Below are 22,440 nucleotides of genomic sequence, written 5' to 3' on the forward strand. Positions count from 1 at the left end.
TGCTTTATTAGGAGTTGTGATATAGTGACTTGAAATAGATATAAATCCTTGATTTTTCAAACTGCTCATTTTAAGTAAAGTAAAAGCTCTTTGTTCACGGAGCATACATTCCAGAAATATGCCGCGAATACAGAAACCGTGGATATGAAATGGTAATTAGTATGGAATCATAGGGGATACGTTCCAAAATAAAACCAATATGTATCAAAATAAAATCAATGTATTGATAAATTCCCAATTAATCGTTATAAGAAGCTTTAGGCAAGAGTTTAAAAAATTTAGTGATTCTTTCTTGTTTTGAATTTTCAAATTAGTCCACTCGGTTAAATTTTTATAAAAGTAGCCTCGGCACGAACCAATAGTACTCAATTGATGCTGATACGTAAAAAAATAAATCCTTAACTACTCGGTTAGATTTTTTATAAAATCCGTATATACCAACGTGCATACTCAAAAGATGCCGATACATTAAGGAGATTCAGTAGTACACGCGCCGTAGAGTAAAAACTTTCTTATCCGTTCTAGATATCATGAGTTTAATATTTGTAACAGGGGTTTGAAATTTTGTAGTAAGATAGATAAAGCTTCGTTCTACAGCTTGTCGAAGACCATTTTTTAATTTCTATTGAAAATACGTGTCCTACAAGAAGCATCAACTTTACGCACTTGTAAAAACTTTTAATGACCATATTATTGAAAACCAAAAACGTGACTAGTTAGTGTGAACCTTTGTCTGTTACCATGCAAAAAATTAGACATTTATCTCGCAACGTTAAATGGCGATGTTTAGAATAGAAACCCATGTTTTTGGAAAAATTCACACTAGGCACGAGCGGTCTATTGCGGTCAATCCCCTTAATAAATGACACCCAATCCTTATCTGTTAACTGATTGCATCCGCGAATAATGAAATTTTTAACCACGAATAGAGGATCTGGGTTGCAATTTTTTCACCCGCGAATAAGGAAACTGTGAATAAGGAACTTTTACTATATAGGTACTGCTTGAAATTTTATTCAAAGAAAGTTTAATGTATCGAAATTTCAACACTCTTGATAGTTGTTCCTTTTCCGGAATATTTACTGGAAGTCATTGACTCCTAAGAATATAAGGTCGAAGAAGATTTCTGAAACATTTCCCTAAACGGTGAAAATCACAAATAAGATGTTGTTATCTGCTCTCCTGATGATTTGTAAAGTTTCTTGTAAGCGGTAAACATCGCCGCAGCTAGTGATCATTTAGAACGTGAGCTCTATCATGGGCGATAAATTGTAATACCGACGACCTAGCCGTGTGCATTAGTAGGGTTTTTCGGGGGTTGTAACTAATCCCCTTTGTGTCGCGGATTTCTTCGGAGGCAATAGTGTTCGTTCATCAACTTACACAAATAACGGTCTCACATAAATAAGGACGAAGAACGTTACGACGACTTGGGACGAACAAAATGGTTGCAGTTTAACGATAGACACCCACATTTGCATGGGTGGGGTATGTTTATCAATTGACTTCGTTTTTTCGTCAGACAATTCGCCCTGGATCTCAAATTCTCTTTAACTTTGTACTTTGCGCTCAATACAAAGTACTCTATTAATAATCAACGACTAATCGTGTACGTACCTACCGGAAAGTCAGTCGACTGCATCATAACCAAAAGGTGGAAAGAGTAACTAAATAAGCCCTTTTGTGAGCCTTCAAATGCATGCTGTTTTTGTTCGATGAGTCCACTCTGAACAGTAACAAATGTGGTTATCGACGTGTTTCACAAATGGGATTGAGAATACCTCGAAAATTTATTTTCAGGTTCTATTAATAACCAGTACGAATTATATCACAACGTGAAATTAATTAAAAAATTTATCCTTATGGAGGAGAACAGTCGAATTTCAATGAAACAGCAGATACCTGAGGGCAAGTACAAAATCCGATCTTTTTGGTATTTCTTTTCTGTACTAATTTCATAAAAATAATAAAATTTTTAATTACAAAATTCTCCACAAAAGTATCATTATCACAATGAAATCATTTTAATTAGCACCACTACGATTAATCACTCCCTCAGTTCTACATCGCCCACTAATTCACATCCTTGTTCTCTTAATTTGCCTGAGATTACCTGGTAACTGGAACTATCTTAGCTATTTGTAGGGTTTGAACGTTTCAGAAAGATTCCAGAATGTAGGTTCCAGAGAATTCTTGGCTGGCGCAATCCCACCAACCCACTATAGGTCACCCTTGTCACCCCTTTGCGTACACTGAGTTGCCTACACGTGTAAAAATACCACTTGCATATCTCTTTTCTCTAGATCAATAACCACATTCTATCATTTCTTTAAATTATACAGTCTATTTCAATTTGTTAGAATTGTGACCTTGAAGAAATCTGCGCGAAAATAGAAAGAATACACACTAGGCGTGGCCAAGACAGAAATAGTTGGAACAAGCTTGAACGAGCAGAGCTCTCGATGGGCGGTCTTAGGAGATCGGCTAGAACTGTACAGTACTAGACGAAAATGTTTAGCAATTTCTTAAAACAAAAATGTATATAAATGAACAATAGAAAACAAAGCAAAAGTTTTATAGGTGTGTAGAACGTTAAGTTAATTCACTTGTTATTATTTTTAGCTAAATATGCTTTTAAATAAAGCATATTCTTAAATTTTAACGAGGCAGTTTAAATAATTTTGCAAATGGTACTGTACACTTTTGTCTAGTTCTCGCTCGATGATCGATGAAAAAATGAGCTCCGCAGACAAATATGATTGAATTTGGAACTATACTACGGCGCATCCTAATAAAAGGAAGGGGCATATCTCTAACTTCTTGAAACGAACAGTACGTTGTTGTATGTTTGGAGTTGATTTTTATCAATCAGAATTATTGGAAACGTGAAATCTCCGAATCTCGTAAATGCGGCCAATTTACACCGATGTGATAGCCAGATAATCATGACGATAGCATATATCTAAACGAAATGTACATCGTCATGCCTACATATATACCCATTATGAGAATACGAGAGCAACCACATCCGATATAGTTCGTAAACCAAAACAATTTACTTCTACGCCGAAACCTCAGTATTCAGTTAGCTGTGCAGTCATTGTTCATAAATGCATAATGAGAGTATGGTCAAATATATAAATGATTCGAAACATCCACCGCTAGTATCGTCATTGCTTGCACCAACAATAATTTTCATTGGGATGTAGGCGCCAGATGAAATTCCGATATTGAATCTTCTACATCGTAGATTATCGGCAACGTTGTTTAATTTCGATTTAACGAACATCAACGTCAATTCAGTTATGACAACACAAAAAGACATTGACGTCAATTGAGATCTCGTTGGAACGAATTACTGTAAAAGATAACTTGGATCTTCCATGAAATTAATGTAAAAATGTGTTGCAAATTTCTTCTATTTGTTAATAACTTCAAACATTCAAATCGCGAAAACAAAAAAATTGAAACTAAATGAAGAATCCGATTCGATTCAAAGGCCGACGATTTTTCGTTTGATGTTTTTCTGTTTTTTAATTAAAGGAATTTTTCAAACTCAATCCATCGTCTTCCGTTTCTTTTCATTTTTTTTTTCATTCTCTCTCGCCCATTTCGTTCTGTTGATGCGGTTGATACACGTTATACGTATTTCGTTGCTTCGTCATGCCCTTTCGCCCGTCGGTATCGTTCAGAATCGACGAACTATAACAATGTTCGTTACAGCGTTTCTTTTGATTCATTGCATCCTTCGGGAAAAGCGTAATTGGAGTTTTAACGTTTTAACGGGATAGACGAACTTTTTAACTGAAACGCTTTCTTTTACGTTTGTTAATGAGGAGTCGATTGCGAGGGTAAATGGCTGTTGTTGATTTGGGAAGCAGAGTAAAAAACTGACTGCCGTTTTTTCGCAATTCATAGTTGCAAAAGTAGAATATTGAAAATTAAAATTTACACCGCTATGATGTGATCATCATCATAAACTCGTCAGTCCTAAGACTGGTTAGACACGTACCTTCACCCTTTAATATCCTGAAACTTCTCGCGATTTCGATCCAACTCTACCTGATGCCTAGAGATATAAATTATGAAGTACCACAAATGGCGTGGTGAATGCCATCTGTGGCACAATGAGTGACCACCATGAACATCTTTGTTGTATGGTAAGCTTCACCGTGGATTCAGTTCAGCAAGTAAATGGACGTTGTTGAACATATATAATTCCACTAAATGTATCATTGCACCACTGATCACGCCTTCTGTAGTACTTCACATTCATCATCTTCATCATAAGTCAGTCCTAAGACTAGTTGGACACGCACCTCCACACTTTTCTATCCTGAGCTAATCTTCACATTTCCCTAAAACTAGAACAACCCACATCCTTAGCTATTTGCCAACAGTAATCAAATCTAGGTCTACCTCTACCTCTCCTAACTTCCGTTTCTGCCTCTAATATGTCTCTGACTAGACCTTCATGCCTGAGAAGGTGTCCTACTAACCTATCTCGCCTATTTCTTATTGACTTCCATAGAGTCCTCTGTTCTCCTATTCTTTCTAATACCTCTTTATTTATAATTGATTCAAGTATTTAGATAATAATTTGTAATTCCATATATTATCATTTAATCGTTCTGCAATAATTCAGTAGCGATATGGATATTAGTAGCGGCTGGTGACGAAATAAATCAGGGGCTCTTCAAATATTTACTCACAAACATTTGGAAAGTTATTTCAATTCCACGATTCTTCATGGATTATAACGCATTGCCGTTGATATGCACACGTATACTAAATTATTATATTAATTAACAAAAACGAAGTCGAAGTCGTGCAACTTTATTACACCTAAACACCAGGCGCCCTCGTTGGACATGTCTGTTTGACATATACCGTTAGTCTGTGATTTTAACGTGAGGTGAACTACCCGCGGTCGATGTTCGACTAATTAACTCGCCACTTTCCTGCCATAAGACTAGACATATTGATCAGCTTTCGTTGTAGAGTTAATTAATAATTCGTGCATCCGTGATCATGCATACAGAATTATAGATGCAACCATTAGGCCTTTGTCAAATGATATCCATTTATTATTCAATCAACAGCTAGGAAGGGTTTTGGGTAATTCTCTCTAAATACGACAACTCTTTGAAGTTCTGTTCCGAGAAATGGGAGTTTTCCTGTGGTTTCGTTGGATCATGCAGACAAACCCTGGGACAGTAATATTCCATAAATAATCATTGTTTTTCTTCTGTCTTCGTTTTACCTGTTACGTCTGCCTCTCTCCAATCACCGCTACATATCAATTCCCTTGATGCCTAAAAAATACTGAAAAGTCCTTCGTTCCTACCAACCTCTTCTCATCACAATGTAAATCGATGTGGAGCAACCCGTCTTCCAGCATCAACTTAAATAACAAATGTTTAGAATGACAGAGGACTTAAAAAATCATATTTGGAATTGTGACTCGTTCTCCATTTTTACTTTTGAACATCTAATGAATTTCAATCTACTGATATTGTTAAAAGTCCTACAGAAGATCAGCATAAATGATTTCGCAATAAAAAATGCCTTTCTAACAGATTTCTTCCTCGTAGGTAGCTGCAAAAAATATTCAAAAGTGGAATCATATATGATATGAAGTAAAATGTATGTTTCATGCGGAAGACGCGGTGAATTCGAAAACAAGTCTGACAAAGAGACACTTATGAATTATTCGTAACGTATCGATAGCTCGCAGAATACCATATGATTCGATAGAAGGAGTATTGAAACTGGTGCCAATATTAAAATGCGAAAAGGGAAACGGTTTTGTATTTATTTCAACTTGTGTTATTATTTATTGATTTGTATGTAGGTACCTACGTATTTTATATTTCTCGATATCAGATATTTCAAAAGAACGTGCATATAGGTATATATTAATCTTTATTTAATGTGTATATGTATGTTTGTCTACTAACCGTGTCAAAAACATGTCATATACAATAACCAAAGCACCTACACCTCAGGCCAATAACTTCCAGCCAATCCCGTGGAGTTTTCCATGGCATGGAAGAATTCACATTTTTAGAACTGTCAACTGGTTCTTCATGAATAACGAATTGGTAAAGGTTTTTCTTTTGCTTGATGCCACTGTAGATATTTTCATTACATTTGGAAGCTTTCCACGAAATTTTCTTCGGTTTATTCGCCTAAATTTGCGGGACTTGAAACCGTCCAAAGAAGTTGAAGAGGTAGGAAAAAAAGCAGCTCTGATTTAGATCCCGCGTTCACTCTTATCCAAGTTGCGAAGTTGAAACCTGCCAAGTAACAAACTGTCACCGTAAAGAACTTCCTCAAGCAGGTGTATTGGGGAATATCAAACTTGGTCCTTAAGGAATAGGTTTCAGTATAAAATACCGGAGGTTGCCTTTGATATTCGCCTGGAGATGAATAATTTACTGCTTGTCCTACTAATCCCTTACCTCTTACGGGAAAGGGTTAGAGTTTAAGGTCATCCATAGATTGGAAACATGATTAGAAAATAAGGATTTCTCATTGAAAGCGAGATTCTCATTGTGCTATATATATCTATTTATATATCTGGATAGGGACAAAAATAAATGATCTTTGTTGCATTGTGTAAATAAACGAATATTAGTTTCCATTTCAGTTTTATCTAATTTTCGCAAAATGTTTCATGTAATTACACGTTTAGTGTACAACGTACCTAGCAAATATTTGCAAAAACGTATTGGAATACTAAATTAATCAATGTAATGTTCGCAGGGATGGTAATTGTCGCACAGCAAATAGGCAATAGAGGGAGTTTTCATTTATTGAGAAACGATCGGCCAGTGGTTTTCTCCACCGATTGCAAGTTAGGGTGGATGATTCGGATATTTTTTTGACGTGACAACGTCTTATAATTCGATGGAGCCCCGGCTGCACGCACGAAAAAACATGACTCATGCGGCGTTACCTCGCTCTGAGGCGTTCCATTTAAGTGCAAGCGAGAGCGCGGAACGAGCGACAAAGAGGCACAATCGGCCTCCGCGTTCGGCAGCCGACATCTGTCTCTCTCCTACTTGAGTGAGCGATGCGTCCGCGTGGACAGCTGCTATACAATAATACATTTCCATTTACCTCCTTCTCTATATCAATACAAAATATCTATCAAACAAATAAAATTAAAATTTTCTTTTGAAAAATGAAACCATTCCATCAGTATTTTCTTATGACGTTGTCACGTTCAACTATTGTCAGTAAACCGACTTTACAGACAACCGATTTTTTTTTTATTTAAATAAAGTTCTTTTTTGACTCAATTTAGGCATACAGAGATTAATACAGATGTCGTAAATACTTGAATATAAAATCGTAAACGTTTGCGAATCTTCGATAGGTTGAGAAACCGTTTAAAAAGTCCTTAATTTTTCCAAGGAGTAGGACATTTGGACTCCCAAGTTTTTTCATTTTCTGAATGTCCTTTTCTAACATTCATTGTTGTCTCTTTAATCTATGTCCACGAGCACTTCTAACTTCAACAAACTCGTCCACCCTTCAAAAATTTAGTTCTGTAAATTTTTGAGGTACTATTTCGATATTCTTGTCTAAAAAGCAATAGTGCACTCACTCTCTGCATCTACCCCCTGTCCTGTCCACACGCGATGGTTCAGCCATTAGTTAAATTATGAAATGAGCTTGGTAATATCATGAGTGGAACCATTGGAAACATTTTCATTTGCTTTAAGTCCAATTTTTTACACCCATACAGACACACATCGCGTTGGTAGATAAATATAGAGTAAGGTTCACGCTTCTACATTTAAAATATTAGGTGCAATAACGCCACGGCGAGGAAAGTGTGCTAGATGGATGCTTTTTCAGCCCATTTCACGTCGCCTCCGGTAGCTTTAGTAGCTTAACTTGTCGCACTTTTATAACCTCCACGTTGGTCGCTGTTTCAGCCGTGCCATTTTACCTCCGTGCCGGTTTTTCGCCGAGCGATCTCTTTCTTCGTATTTATGGGGAATCTTTTGCGGCATTATAATGTAACCGTATTCTTGAAAAATGGGCCTTCATTTACACCTTAACACAAATTTATGAAGAATCTTCGCGCGCGAAAATACTTATACGAAAATTGTATGTAAATACACGCTTTCGGTGACTTATTGAGATCAAACATTATTTTCTTCGGGGAGTAATAAAAGCCCCGCTCCGGAGGCTGAGACGGATGACGACCCCTTCGAGTCAAGCGCTGACTTCATTATTCCTGTTATTATTATCACACCTCTATTGTAAGGTGTGAATTTTTTTTCGTTAAATATTGCTTCATTGAATAGTTTGAATATCAATCAGATACAACCTTCAAATTGACACAAAGCCAAATGGTCCTTCAATAACGAATAAATGAAGATTGAACGAAAATAAAGAACAATCAGAGATTCAGAAAATACTACAAACGGCACAGTGAACGCCATCTGTAGCACAATGCTACATTTTAGGATTACGTATTGTGCTACAGATGGCGTTCACTGTGCCGTTTGTAGTATTTTCTCAAACGCACTGTTAAGACAGCAGGTGAAAGTTGGTCTGTGTTCTGTCGGAGCTGCCTGCGACGCACTGATGAGATCCAAAAAGATCGAAACCGCGATCCGCGTCTGGCAGTTTCGACAGAATACAGACCACTTCGAATTATTTTAATTAGAGATTCATTCATGCTTACCATCATCATAAGGTCGTCAGTCCTAAGAGTGACTGGACACGCATCTCCACTCCTTCCTATCGTGGGCTAATCTTCGCATTTCCTTAACATCCCACATCCTTAACTATTTGCGAACAGTAATCTAATTTAACTCCTAATGAAGGAGTAATTCTTAGACAAAGTTTTTGTTTGGAGCTTTTAGGAATCCGTTAGTAGGTAAAGTCTGCATCCAGCATCGGAGATGGAAGGATCTCAGAAGAAGATCAACAGTCCTGCTAGCGGAACGTTAGGAAGCAACTCTAACCGATGACGGCTTTTAGATCCGAATCATAACAGCATCAGTTCCGTTAGTAGGCATTCGTAGGGTTTTAAAGAATTGACCCTTTGGGATAAATTATTTATCAAAGTCTATTTAATAATGAGCAGATCAATCCGGATATGCAAAGACGATACTTATAACATAACCTAACTCAATAAGCGTTGATGTACCTACAGCATATGTGGTTCCAATGACGTTTATCTCAAAGACCGATGATCATTTGTTTACAGTATCTGATGATTATGAGAAAATGAAGAGTTAAGATTTTCATCATCATCATAGTTCTAAGACTGGTTGGACGTTAAGATTTTACGGGTATGAAAAAAAAAATGTTGAAAAAATGTCTCTTCCGTGACAACGTTTCGAGAGAACGTTGCCGTGACCAGGATTCGAACCTGGGTTACTACGGCCACAACGTAGGGTCCTAACCACTAGACGATCACGGCTACAAGAGACGGTTATTATTCGTTTATTTCAGTAGATACAAATTAAATTTCATGCCATTACTTTCACCAGTTGACCATGTCTTTAGTAAACACTATGTCTGTGTTTGATGTAGTTTAATATTACAGATATGCCTATTATGTTTGAATGAGAAAGTGTATTACTGGAATGGTTCAGCCTTCTACTGCGTGTACTTATACAGTAACAATATTATACACTAATTAGTTCTTGTTGATAAATAATTGAAAGATAACTAACGGTCATTATAATTAGTTGTTTTTCAGTTTATATACAGAGTATCGTCCACCACTTGATAAACAACTTTTCGGTTTAACTGATAAGTACGCCAAAATTCCTCAAATTAAATTAGAGATATTGTATTCCTTTTGTTATCTGACTGGTCAGTGATGACTTCTTGGAAGGCAAAGCATATATCTATCAAATTTTTTCATTTTATTTAATCTCGGAGTATCAATGTCTTTATTTCTTGTCTAATAGAAGATGCAGTTAAGAAAAGGTTAAATCCCTTTGAAATGTGGTGTTATAGGAGGATGACCAAAAATACTGGAATGGTTAGAAATTAGGAGGTTGTTGAGAAGTAGGGGAAATAAGAGTTCATAGGGGTAGAGATACACTTGAGTAGGTAGCTGGTGATGTAGGTTTCTCGAGTTTTTGAGGAATGGATCGAAAGATTAGCTGACAATAGGAAGAAGAATGGAGGTACGTGTCCAAATACTCTTCTGATTTCTTATACACAATTTACTTTAAAGAATTTTTGCTTGCCATAGGAGTTCATATCTATATTCTACGTGGTCATAACGCAGCTTCAGTTTGATTAATCCGACCGTTGTCGATGATCTAGGGATTATGTAAGCTGTTCCAAGAATATCTTCATTCAATTTGTCGTATAACTTTCTACTTGCTAGAGCAGAAGCAGATATTTGAATATGAAATAGAAAACGATACAACTCACTAACAAGAACGTCTTTTCTTTCTTTAAAAAGATTGATAGCATCAATGAAATTAGGTTATCTACTGTTTGTAGAATTCAAAACTATTTTTGTATTAATTTAGAATATTGTTATGTCGACATCAAAGAAATGTTGAAGTGCTTGAAGAAGATATTTGAATTAAACATTCAACACTGAGATTTAGACTTGGGTCCCTAATAATTCCAGAAATATCTGCAATTCGGTTTCATTCCGAGGGGATATGCAAGAGGCTGACTTACACCAGTCGTAACTAAACTTGCAATAATAAAATAAAACAATTATTGAAACCTTTTTGATTACTAGGAGTATGTCAAATCTCAGTAGCCTTCATGACTTAGGCTATAAAGTAGTCTGAGTCATTTAAAGTGGTGGTTAAGCAATAAAACGGTCAAGAAGTGACCGCTCTTGTTGACAACTGTAGGTGGAATTATTTACATTATGGCAACATTTAAACCAAGTGTTTGCAAACATTGTAAAATAGAACAATGATCTGATAAATACCTGAACAAAACATAAGTCATAATGTTAATTTTTTTTGTTGGACCTTAGCTACAACTGTAGACTCAATAAAGATTATTGTTCCTTAACACTGTCGATAAATAAAGGACTTTTTACCAAACTTTTTTTTAATTGTTATTGAAACTTAACTTTTTGTCCACAGCTTCTTCCATATATGGACTGCTGCCTTACTTTGAGACTAAGTCCGGTCCTGCTTCTGGCTCTGCTCCATCAGTCGATCCATCGTTCCTTGCAACAGTAAAAATTTGTTAAACGCTTCACAACTTAAGGAGTTAAAGGTAAGAATTTGTTTTGTGATTTTGTAATCATATTGGTAACCTTGAAGTGTCAAATGCTCCGATTTGTATGGTCTTGGTGGAAGACTCCTTAAACGCCGGGTGCGTTAAGATGACGTTGTTCTTTCGAAGATCTATGTGCACGTTAACCGGCTATAATAATGAAATTTCGCGCTTTTTTTATGTTGCAAATTCGTACAAATCTCTTAACGTTTTGGCGTAAGCCCAACGCGGGTACATTTGGATTTCCCAACGCACTCGTTTTTCCTCTCGGAATTAATTTAAAAGTGAAGTGAAGCAAATTGCGGATAAGCGCAAGAAGGGAAGATCCGTATCTGGACCCGAGTTAACACTCGTTCCTCCAGTTTCCATTACCACAGACAGATTATGTTTTTTACGAGGGGACCGTGTTCGCCTTTTTCCTGTTAATACACGCAAAAATAAAGGCATAAAAATTCCGCAACAGCTTTATTAGAAGGGTGCGTACATAATGTGATATATATACACACACACACACACACACATGTGTACATTTATCCACAAGTGTACATACATATCTAGGTGCACATTTACATACGTTAGCATATATATAGCGATCTCATTTTCACTCCGAATTTTTTATGAGACAGCAGGCGGCATCTCCCAGGCTGAAAAATCATTCTGTGTCGCAAACATTTGCATAAAAATGAAAAAGGAAAGTTACTTGTTAAATATTTCTTGCTGACCCGTATTTAACCTATTGTGACGTGCGTTTTTTGGTAATTGTGATGCTTCACATCGTTCATATAAATATTCAAATACATTATGAGGGTGTGATATAAAATTTTAACGGTTTAAGTCCTTAATTACTTTCATTCAAATTTAAATTTTAAAGGATTCAACATATTTAAATGTGACAATAATGTATTATCGTTTGTCTAATGGTATAGAAAATACTAGGAGCTATCTTTGATTGTCTGTTGTCCATATTAGTCCTTCCTCTTTAATTAGGTTTTGATCACTTCAAAAGGTTGATAACTGCTAGAGGGGACATTTTTAGTGGAGTCATAAAACTCTTTAAGTTCTCGTGAGTTGTTTCTTCAACAAATCGAAAACTGCCAGAAGATGATATTCTGGGTCATATTCAATCATCATCATCATCATAAGGTCGTCAGTCCTAAGACTGGGTCCTAAGACTGGTTGGACACGCACCTCCACTCTTTCCTAGTGTAAGCTAATCTTCACATCTTCCTAAAACTAGAACAACCCATATCCTTAACTATTTGCGAACAATAATCTAATCTAGGTCTATCTCTACCCCTCCTAGCTCGTTTTTCTGTCTCTAATATGTCTCTGACTAGACCTTCATGCCTGAGAAGCTGTCCTGCTAACCTAACTAGCTTATTCCTCATTATTATTTATTCCATAGAGTCCTATGTTCTCCTATTCTTTCTAATACCTCTTCATTTCTAACCGCTCCAAACTCCATTAACCGTTCGCGAGCATAGAAGTGACTTCTTTTTATTGAAGGCGACTCGACCCATTCTCTTCGACTTTTTCTTCCCTTGCATACCAGTATTTTTCTTTTACTTTTATTTATTTTCATTCAGTACTTTTTTGTCTACATCTCTTCCATTTTGTTTAAAGCTATCTCCAAATCCTTGTTAGATGTTAATTCTGCTGCATCATCAGCAAATCCAAGCATTCTAATCTTTTGCCCTTTATATATCTATCTTTACAGTTGTACTGTCTTTAATGATGTTGATCGCATCTATAGATTAAAAAGTAGAGGTAACACTGTGCATCCCTGTCTGACTCCCTTCCTAATATTTACTACTCTACGTTGCAACCTCAGCTCTATAACTGCCTGTTGCTCTTTATACAAACTAAGTATCACTCTTCTATCTTTGTAACTCATGCCTACAGTTTTAAGTGTATTTAACATCTTGTCCCATTTAACATTGTCAAAAGCTTTTTCTAAATCTACAAATCCTATGTACGCGCTCTTTCTTTTTTCTATTGTTTTCTCTATTGTTACCCGTAAAGCAAGAATGGCCTCCCGTGTTCCTCTATTTCATCTAAACCCAAATTGATCTTCCCTTAATAGTTCTTCCGCCCTTTATTCCATCCTCTACTTGTACAATTCTGGTTAAGATTTTTGACGTAAGGGAAGTTAATTGTTCTAAATGTCTCGCACCTATCGGCGCCACTCTTTTTAGGTATGGTTACTACCACGTTTCGTTTATAATCCTCTGGGACTTTCCCCGTCTCGTAAATGTGACTAACTAGACGATATCTAACCTCTTGTCCTGCATGTTTTAGAATTTCCCCCTGTATCCCATCTACACCTGGCGCATTATTATTCTTTAAGTTTTTTAATGCTACATCGAATTCTTCTCTCATCATGGGATAACCTAGATCATCTATCTTCACACTGTCTTCCTTCTCTAAGTCTCGGCCTCATTAAATCCAATATATTCAGTGGAATTATAAAAATCGTTCGGCTTTTGTGAGTTGTTTGGATCATATTTAGAAGCCTTACCTAACCTAACCTAACCTAACGTTTCATTAAAAAGTGGGATTTTATCAAGTAACCAGCAATATAAGTGCAATTTTTTGTAATGCTTAGCAGATTTTTACGTATAATAACACTTCGGTTATTTACGTGATGTTGTACGTTTTGGAAATAAAGCTTAAAACGGAGAATAGGAGCAAGGTTGGGTGAGCACAGCTTGCACATATAGCCGAAAGCCTCGGCCTCATTAAATCCAATATCTGTTTACGGCAAATGCGAACAATAACCCTTTAGTGAAGAAGATTATTGCAATTAGCAAGTGCTGTAGCCAATTTTCGCGACAAAGCGCGGTAACGGCGTGCGACATGGCGCGGTGCGACACGGTATACGCGACGAGGCAACCAGGTACCAATTACCAACTCGTTCTTTAACACATTACAGACACTGGCACAAGTTGGGCTTCCTTCGCCGTTAGTTGATTGCGAGTTAAAGGTTAAAGTTGTAAAGTCGCGACGAAATGTAACATTACCGATGTCGCGCCACTTCGCAAAGCTTTCTAATTAAAATCGGAATCGGGATTAGCACGTTATCTTTAGGCATACGTTTAAGTTGTATGTATTTATCTAATTCTGCCGAATTTGCGTACTGAAAGAATAATTAAAAAGCTATTAGACCGAATTTGGACGGAACCTCCGTCGGTGGTCCCATAACACTTAACACCATTCAACTTTCTTGTTTAATATCAACAACAAATATCAATATAGATTTTCTAATTCGGCATACTTCAATCCGTCAACAACTGCCACATTCATACTATACATTTTGCCTATGCTAGCGCTATTTCGGAGGGTTTTTGAACTGTTATTTATTGCTTAGAGCTGGAGATCCTTTCATATGAGATAGTTCACCTTATCTTCACATAGTTGCAGGAGGAGGACATATCTCTACGATTTAATTGCAAGAAAAAAACGTGATATTGCAATCAGTAATCCCAAACAAAAATGTTCTTTGATCCTTTCTTCGAACGATCTTCCAGTTTGTCTAATGTAGATTTTGTTATAATTTCCATAAGTTTAATAATGCAGTATCCGATTTACAATGCGGCTTCTCATATTTACTGGCAGTACAATGTCATTTAGCTGAATTGGTCAAAAGAAGTATTGTAACGAAGGGAAGCAACTAATTTTCACACTTCGCTTTCCCCGTCTTCCCTTTTCGTCCACGAACGACAAAACGATTTGTTTCGTCTTCACGGCTCTTATTCAGGTTAAACGAAGTGACGATGGTACGAAAGATAAAGCTTTGAAAGACTCATCGTACATCATTTTGCACCTCCGCTATGGCATTCGGAATGATTAAAAACGTGAACAGTTTTTCTTCGATGCTGTTGACCGCGCTTTCCCCCATTTTCCTCCTATTCCCCGGAGAACAAGCGAAGCGCTTCATTGAAAGCAACAGTACACTTCCATTTTTTTGGATGTCCTCATACTTTAGATATTTAAATTGTGAATGATAATAGTAGGTATTTGTTTATTAGATTATTAGCAACTGAATGAATAGTGGTATGCTCGATATTTAACCCCTGTAGTTTCCATGTTATTTCCTTTTAATTATATTAACCGAAGAGTCCTTTTACCTTCCCTTGTAGCCTTCTTAAGGAACACATTTTGAAATACAGTGTAAACTCTATATAACGACACTTAAGGGACTGAACATTTTTCGGCGTTATAAAGAGTGGTCGTTAAATGGAGAGAAATAAAAGATATTATTTTACTATTCTATAATAATATGAATTTACCAATATAGTACACATTTTGCACACGAACATTATTATTCATACATTGCGTATAGCCTGTTATCTTCGTCTGATGTTTTTTGCTACTCCAATATTTTAATTGTATCTTGTTACTTATCTTACTCATATCTTGAGATACTGCTGGATCAATTTGATTACATAAAAAGTATTTTTTTAATAGTTTCGCTGCATCAAGTGCTTGTTTGATGCTTGGTGGAGGGACAGGATCGTCTTCTTCAACAACGTACACAGCTGCAGTTCTTATCTATTTCGGCAACTTAGAAAGTACTGCTCAATGATTTCTAATGCCGCATTGTTGTCGTTAAATAGAGTGAGCGTGACGCTAGATAGAGTGTAATATTGTATAGAAAACAATGTAAACCAACCAAAGTCAAGCAATTTTGACGTTTTAAGGAGTTTGTCGTTAAATCGAGTGACGTTATAAAGAGTTTACACTGTACTTCCTAATATATACAATTAATTCTTTGTAAGATTATAGGTGGCGCTATATGTCTCCTCTAGTTGATTAGTTTTCTTCAATGTGGTGTGGTTTACTATTAAAGGGTTCACTTTTTAGAATAGTGTATTTGTCATAATTTTGTTTTGTAGGAGACAGGGATTATTGAAAGAACCGCAAAAATATTCGACAAACGAGTTCATCTTTGGCGCCATTATCGAAATATACGATATAAGCGGCAGTTCAGCCGCCGTACATAATGAGGGACGGAATTCACATCCACATATATAGCGGTATAAGTGCGGGAGGGAGAAATATTATAAAAAGCGGGAAGTGGCGAGGCAGCGTAGTATAACGGTAAAGTATACGCTTATAAAGATACGCTTATTGCCTTCGGGGACCATGTTAAAAGTCACTTTTTCATAAATCGACCCCATTCTGTATGAAACAAAGGACTCGGTGCGGTAGCCCCTTTTTCTTCTCGGAAACACTTTGCCATTGAGACCTTTCTCACTGGAGCACTTATCGTTTATTCGAGCAGAAATTGACGTTTCGACTTTGCAGTTTGAACCCCTAAAATATAGTCCTGTCGTACATACAAAGCATGTATATACATTAATAAACACATATTATTATACTTTAAGCATCCATTTTCTATAATTACTGCAATTATGGCATCTAAAGTTGCACTGAGGAGCCACAGCTAGGGCGTTGGGTACCGTAGTGTTTCCAAATGGGATTATAAATCTTTTACGCATGGCGCCATCTATCATCAAGGAATTTTTTACTAGGTTAATATGGTTAGGTTAGGTTTGTTAATTTCTTTTTCTTCCACTAACATTTCACCCTATCACAGAATCCATAAATGCAACACTGTGTTTCACATAAGTAACCATAAAGATATTAAAAACGGTCACAATGAAAAATACAAAAAATATTGTGTAGTGTAGTAACGCTTGAAGAATAACTACAAACATATTCATAATAATGTGTGTGTAATAAGTATGTGGTGGTAAATCTAAGCAAAAAACATAAAAATTTTCTTGGCTGGTAACTCAATATAGCATGAAGGTTCAGTATTCTCAATGTAGATGCATTCAATATCCTGTTATGTTAATGCTTTCGGAAACTTTATCCCTATGCACACATGAAGGTGCTTTAGAACTGTCTTCAATAACAGTTTATAATCTCAACAGCACACAGCTCTCATCTACACTGCCGTGCATAACAGCATGAGTCAATATAATAATTTTTGAAAACACTAAACGTTCTCATCGACATTTATACGTAAATCAACTGTAGTCAAGCAGGAATATAGTAGAAAAATCTGAAATAGTACTGAATTATTTGTATTTTGATTAGTTATCAACAAGCAACTTATTCACAGTGAAATGATATTTCAATCTGAAGATTGTATCTTAACATAAATCTTTCTGTTATCTTGCTTTTGAATTCGGTGAATATTATTAAAGCAATGGGAACGCTTCAGAATTTTTAAATATAGGTACTCTACACGAATTTCATTTACAATAATTACCCTAATGATTAGAGTGAGATGTTCCAAGTGCTATATTTATCAGGCTGTGAACATTTTATTAACTTGTGAAAGGATTCGCAAGGACTCCAGTGCATCCTGGTTATTATAAGTTATCAAGCAGGAATCTTCTTGATGGGAAAGTGATATTTTGCACGCTGTTATTTGGGTTTAACAGTTGTGGTCTAGGATTGTTTCTTCTTTGATGAGAACACGTATGGAGTCATTTGTTAGATGTTTTACCAACTTAGTCCTTCGTTGAGGTTCTACTGAGTACATCCACAGTGGAAGGCTTCGTCTTTGCTATGTTCCCTGAGGATGCCAATAATAGTAGTTAAAGAAACGTTAGATAAAGGACTGTATGGGTGCTTCCACTTAAGGAGAAACAATCCTAGACCTCGATCATCAAGGCCGAATAACAAGTATTATTCTGGTATTTTAATCTTAAGCAGCGAGATAATTATCAGGAATGTCTTGTAACTTTGTTTTTGTCTTTCTATTTTTGCTAAACTTGAAAAGCGGATCCACCGGAAGTACGACCCGACTAGGAATTCCGCAAAAACTGTAATTTATCAAACCGCAGCGGAGATTCGTGGACAAAAGTAAATAGTTGTCGCGTCTTCAAAGTAAATACAGTAGCAGGAGTTTAACGATTCGTTTAACATGGGTCGTTAGCGGTTTTCTCGTTGTCACCACTATGGCTGTCTGTTTTGAAAAGTTTCGCCGATTGTTCTCTCTTTTTCACCCCCTCCTCCTCCGTGCGCTGTAAAAGCCGAGATCGCTATTTAAAGAAAAACCACATAAAAACTATCGCGCTCCGAACAATAACGAGGTTTACAAGGAAATACCAAAGCTGCATATTCGATCAAATGTATATGTACGAAGGCGGTTCAATAAGTACCCGTGTTTGAAGACAGAGGACGTTCCTGAGGGAAATTGGTGTTGTCATCGTGTGCTACCACCTATCAAACCACGCCAAAACGAATGTCAGACTGATTGATAGGTTAGTTTGGATTTGGCAGCCATTCGACTGAGACGTGTTTCGTTATTTTCGCTAAGATGGAAAAAGAGCAGTATCGTTGGGTAACTCGCTTTCTGTTTTTGGATGGGAAGAAATGCGAGGAGATGAAAACAAAGTTGGATGCTGTTTATGGAGACATTTCGCCATCTACGACCACAGTTAGATATTGCTTCAACGAATTTAAACGTGGGCAAAGATCCGTTTTTGATAGGAGCGACCAGGAAGCCTGGCAAACGCTGTTACCTAGGAAATCATTTCACGGATTTTTTAGGAAAAGGAAGAACGATCACTGGACAATACTACAGTGAGTTGTTTGACCGTTTCGACAAAAAATTGAAAGAGACACGGACGCATTTGACGAAAAAGAAGGTGCGTTTTTAACACGATAACGCACCGGCACATTCATCAGGAGTTGTTGCCGCCAAAATGCATGAATTACGTTATGAATTTGCTGCCGCACACCCCGATTTGACTCCCTGCGACTTCATCTTGTTCCCTACCATGAAGAAATGACTAGCGAGAAAGAAATTTAGCGCAAACGAGGTAGTCATCGCCGAGACAGGGGCGATTTTGGAGAGTTCGACAAATCTTATTTTTTGGAGGGGTAAATCAAATGGCAGGGTCGTTGGGAGAAGTGTATCTTTCTAAAAGGGGACTATGTTGAAAAATAAAACAAAAAACTTTAAAAAAAAGCTGTCTTCATTTCTAACACGGGTACTTATTGAACCGCCCTCGTATGTACCCCATATATGTATGCGGGGAACTTTGAACAAAAGTGCTAGCTGCTCATACAACAATGCTGACCAGTTGACAAATGAGGTCGTAAAGTAATTAGTGGATCAACCAATCCGGCCACAGGGCCATCGATCAACTCTGTCGCTCTAATCAGCGACATGTGTCGCGAAGGCGTGATGCATGTTGGCAGGGCTGCCTCATTGACATCGGGTGTAACCGTTATTGCCTAGCTAATGCCGCAAATTTTGACCCTATCGGCGACGTGGCTTTTGCCATACAGACCAAAATGGGTATTCGAATTACAATGCCGGGCACGAGCTCATAACAAAATTATTTTGGATTATCGCGCGCCGACACCGATGAACTCGTTCTATAGGCCCCTCTCAGTTGAACGGTTTAAACTGAAGATTTATATCTACTACATCTGAATCATAAATATAATAGGTGCCATGTAGTGTCGGGTAAATTTTGCCTATTGAATTTTATTGCGCATTGGCAGATGCATAGGGTCACTATCTAACTCCTAAAAGTGAGAAAAGCTATATATGGTCTTTTAATACTGAATTTCATAAACTCAGTTTAGTTTTTATACTTAATAAAAGTCAAAAGAATTTTTCTCTTTCTACAATAGTTGATTAGAATACTGTTTGGAAATATTGTAGATGTAAGATGTTCTAGTTTTCATAGTCTAAGGGCGCAGCGTTTGAAATAATGACCTTGTGATGATGATGATATAAGTTAGAGACTCCTTCATTAAGTCCGTAGCTGTCTGATCGATCCATCCACTTCTTAGGTTCAATATAATATTCAAGAGACACATCATCATCATCATCATGTAATAATATAAGTAGTTGAAGATGTGAGATGTTCTAGTTTTCATGGTCCAAGGGCGCAGCGTTTGAAATAATGACCTTGTGATGATGATGATATAAGTTAGAGACTCCTTCGTTAAGTCCGTAGCTGTCGGATCGATCCATCCACTTCCTAGCTTCAATGTAATATTCAAGAGACACATCAACATCATGTAATAATATAAGTAGTTGGAGATGTGAGATGTTCTAGTTTTCATGGTCCAAGGGCGCAGCGTTTGAACTAATGACCTTGTGTTGATGATGGTACAAGTTGGAGCCTCCTTCATCAAGTCCGTAGCTGTCTGGNAGATGTGAGATGTTCTAGTTTTCATGGTCCAAGGGCGCAGCGTTTGAAATAATGACCTTGTGATGATGATGATATAAGTTAGAGACTCCTTCGTTAAGTCCGTAGCTGTCGGATCGATCCATCCACTTCCTAGCTTCAATGTAATATTCAAGAGACACATCAACATCATGTAATAATATAAGTAGTTGGAGATGTGAGATGTTCTAGTTTTCATGGTCCAAGGGCGCAGCGTTTGAACTAATGACCTTGTGTTGATGATGGTACAAGTTGGAGCCTCCTTCATCAAGTCCGTAGCTGTCTGGTCGATCCATTCACGTCTTCAATGTTTAAGAGAAACATCATCATCATCATCAATAGTCAAGTTACGGTTTTTCTAAATAAATAGGGTAATTCCCAATGAGTGAAATACTTGTACTTACTTGGTTCTACTTTTGTAGATGTTATTTATTTTTCTCTTCTCTCATCACTGGCTGGCGCAAAGTTTTTCCGCCTGTTTAGCCCTTTGATGCTGTTACTCGATAAGCCATGTACACTTCTCGTCTCCAGCAAAGAGGTTGTTAATAATTGCTCAGCAAGTTGGGGATATGAATGTATTCATACCAATAACATGTAGGAGAACCTATCAGGCAGAATCAAATTTTTAATAACGAAGAGAAATCCTTTGATGGCGGGGCAGTTTCCATCTCAATTTTTCATTTTTCACAGACTAGGCGAGACGGTAGAGAGCAAAGCAAGTGCGCTCGCATACATATATACATATAAAAGATACCCAGTGGCTGATTGGTCGAAAGTAGCAGTAGCATGCGAGCGAGAAAGTTATAAATTCGTGGCCGTAATATGTTCCTGCATCGGAGATATAAAGTCCCGGATAAAAACTTGCGGGATAGGTCGACGATAAAGCTATCGCCCCGAGTTATTTTATAACTGCTGGATTAGTTGGTCTGGCCAACGACGGCTTCGGTAGATGCCCTCCCGTCGATTCAGCCCTTCGTCTTCCACATCCACCTCTTCTTTTCTCCTCATCATCTTTCCGGATCCATCGTCTTAGTGTATATCGTCGATAATAAAAGTTTAATTTCGAGAAGTTCCTACCCTCTACGACTAAATCTACCGAAGAGACACTCACACACGCTCGTCTTAAATACGTAACTTGGAGTTGTGTAGTAAAGTTGATGACTGCTGGCGAACAGATAATAACAAGAGAAAACTGTCGGGAAATTATTGCCAATGTCTAGATGAACATAATGTAGTTTTACGGGAAGGTGCTGTTTGGGGGATCAGGAGATGGAATGTTTGAAAGTAAGAATTTTATGTCAAGAACATTAAGTTGTTGGTTAGTAATTGATTGACACTAGCTCCCTAAAAGGATCCGTTAATTTGAAACCTTAAAAGACATTATTGAAGGTGCATGTTTGGAGCATGACTCCGTATGAGTTTAAAACGAGGACGACGAGCGTTGCGGATTAGAAATAATTAAATGCGTTTGGGATGTGGTGTTATGGAAAGATTTTAAAAATATCGTGGATAAAAAATGTTAAATATATTTAAAAATGTAGATATGAGTTACAAAGATAGAAGAGTGATACTTAGCTTGTATAAAGAGCAACAGGCAATTATAGAGCTGGGACTGCAACGTAGAGAAGTAAATATTAGGAAGGAAGTATTACTGGCCGATTTTAGGTATCTAGGAAGTCAGATAAGTCAAGACGGAAGGAGTAGTAGGGATATAAAATAGAGGATAGCGCAGGTTCGAGTCGCCTTCAATCAAAAGAAGTCACTTGTATGCTCGCGAACGCTTAATTTAGAAATTTCGAATAGAAGCGATCGAAATGTGGTGTTACAGACGAATGATGAGGATACCGTGGATAGAGAAGGTTAGAAATGAAGAGGTATTAGAAAGAATAGGAGAACAGAGGACTCTATTGAAGTCAATAAAAAATAGGCGAGATAGGTTGGTAGGACACCTTCTCAGGCATGAAGGTCTAGTCAGAGACATATTAGAGGCAGAAAC

The 22,440-nt window shown here is 37.1% G+C and overlaps 1 protein-coding gene and 1 non-coding gene across 3 annotated transcripts in view; one reads left to right on the forward strand and one right to left on the reverse strand.

Moving 5' to 3' along the window:
• The window catches only part of LOC108736405 (voltage-dependent calcium channel gamma-5 subunit), a 408,324-nt gene that overhangs the window by 102,675 nt on the left and 283,209 nt on the right, over positions 1–22,440 (forward strand). For both annotated transcript variants that reach the window (XM_025981263.1, XM_018468834.1), the window contains exon 3: positions 11,103–11,238. The gene's annotated coding sequence lies outside the window, so the exon portion shown is untranslated. The remainder of the gene's footprint in view (positions 1–11,102; positions 11,239–22,440) is intronic.
• Positions 9,380–9,451, reverse strand: Trnah-gug. Its single transcript has one exon. It is a non-coding gene; the product is annotated as a tRNA-His (tRNA).

Source organism: Agrilus planipennis, unplaced genomic scaffold (genome assembly GCF_000699045.2).
Source record: "Agrilus planipennis isolate EAB-ADULT unplaced genomic scaffold, Apla_2.0 scaffold5, whole genome shotgun sequence".
Lineage (NCBI taxonomy): Eukaryota > Metazoa > Arthropoda > Insecta > Coleoptera > Buprestidae > Agrilus > Agrilus planipennis.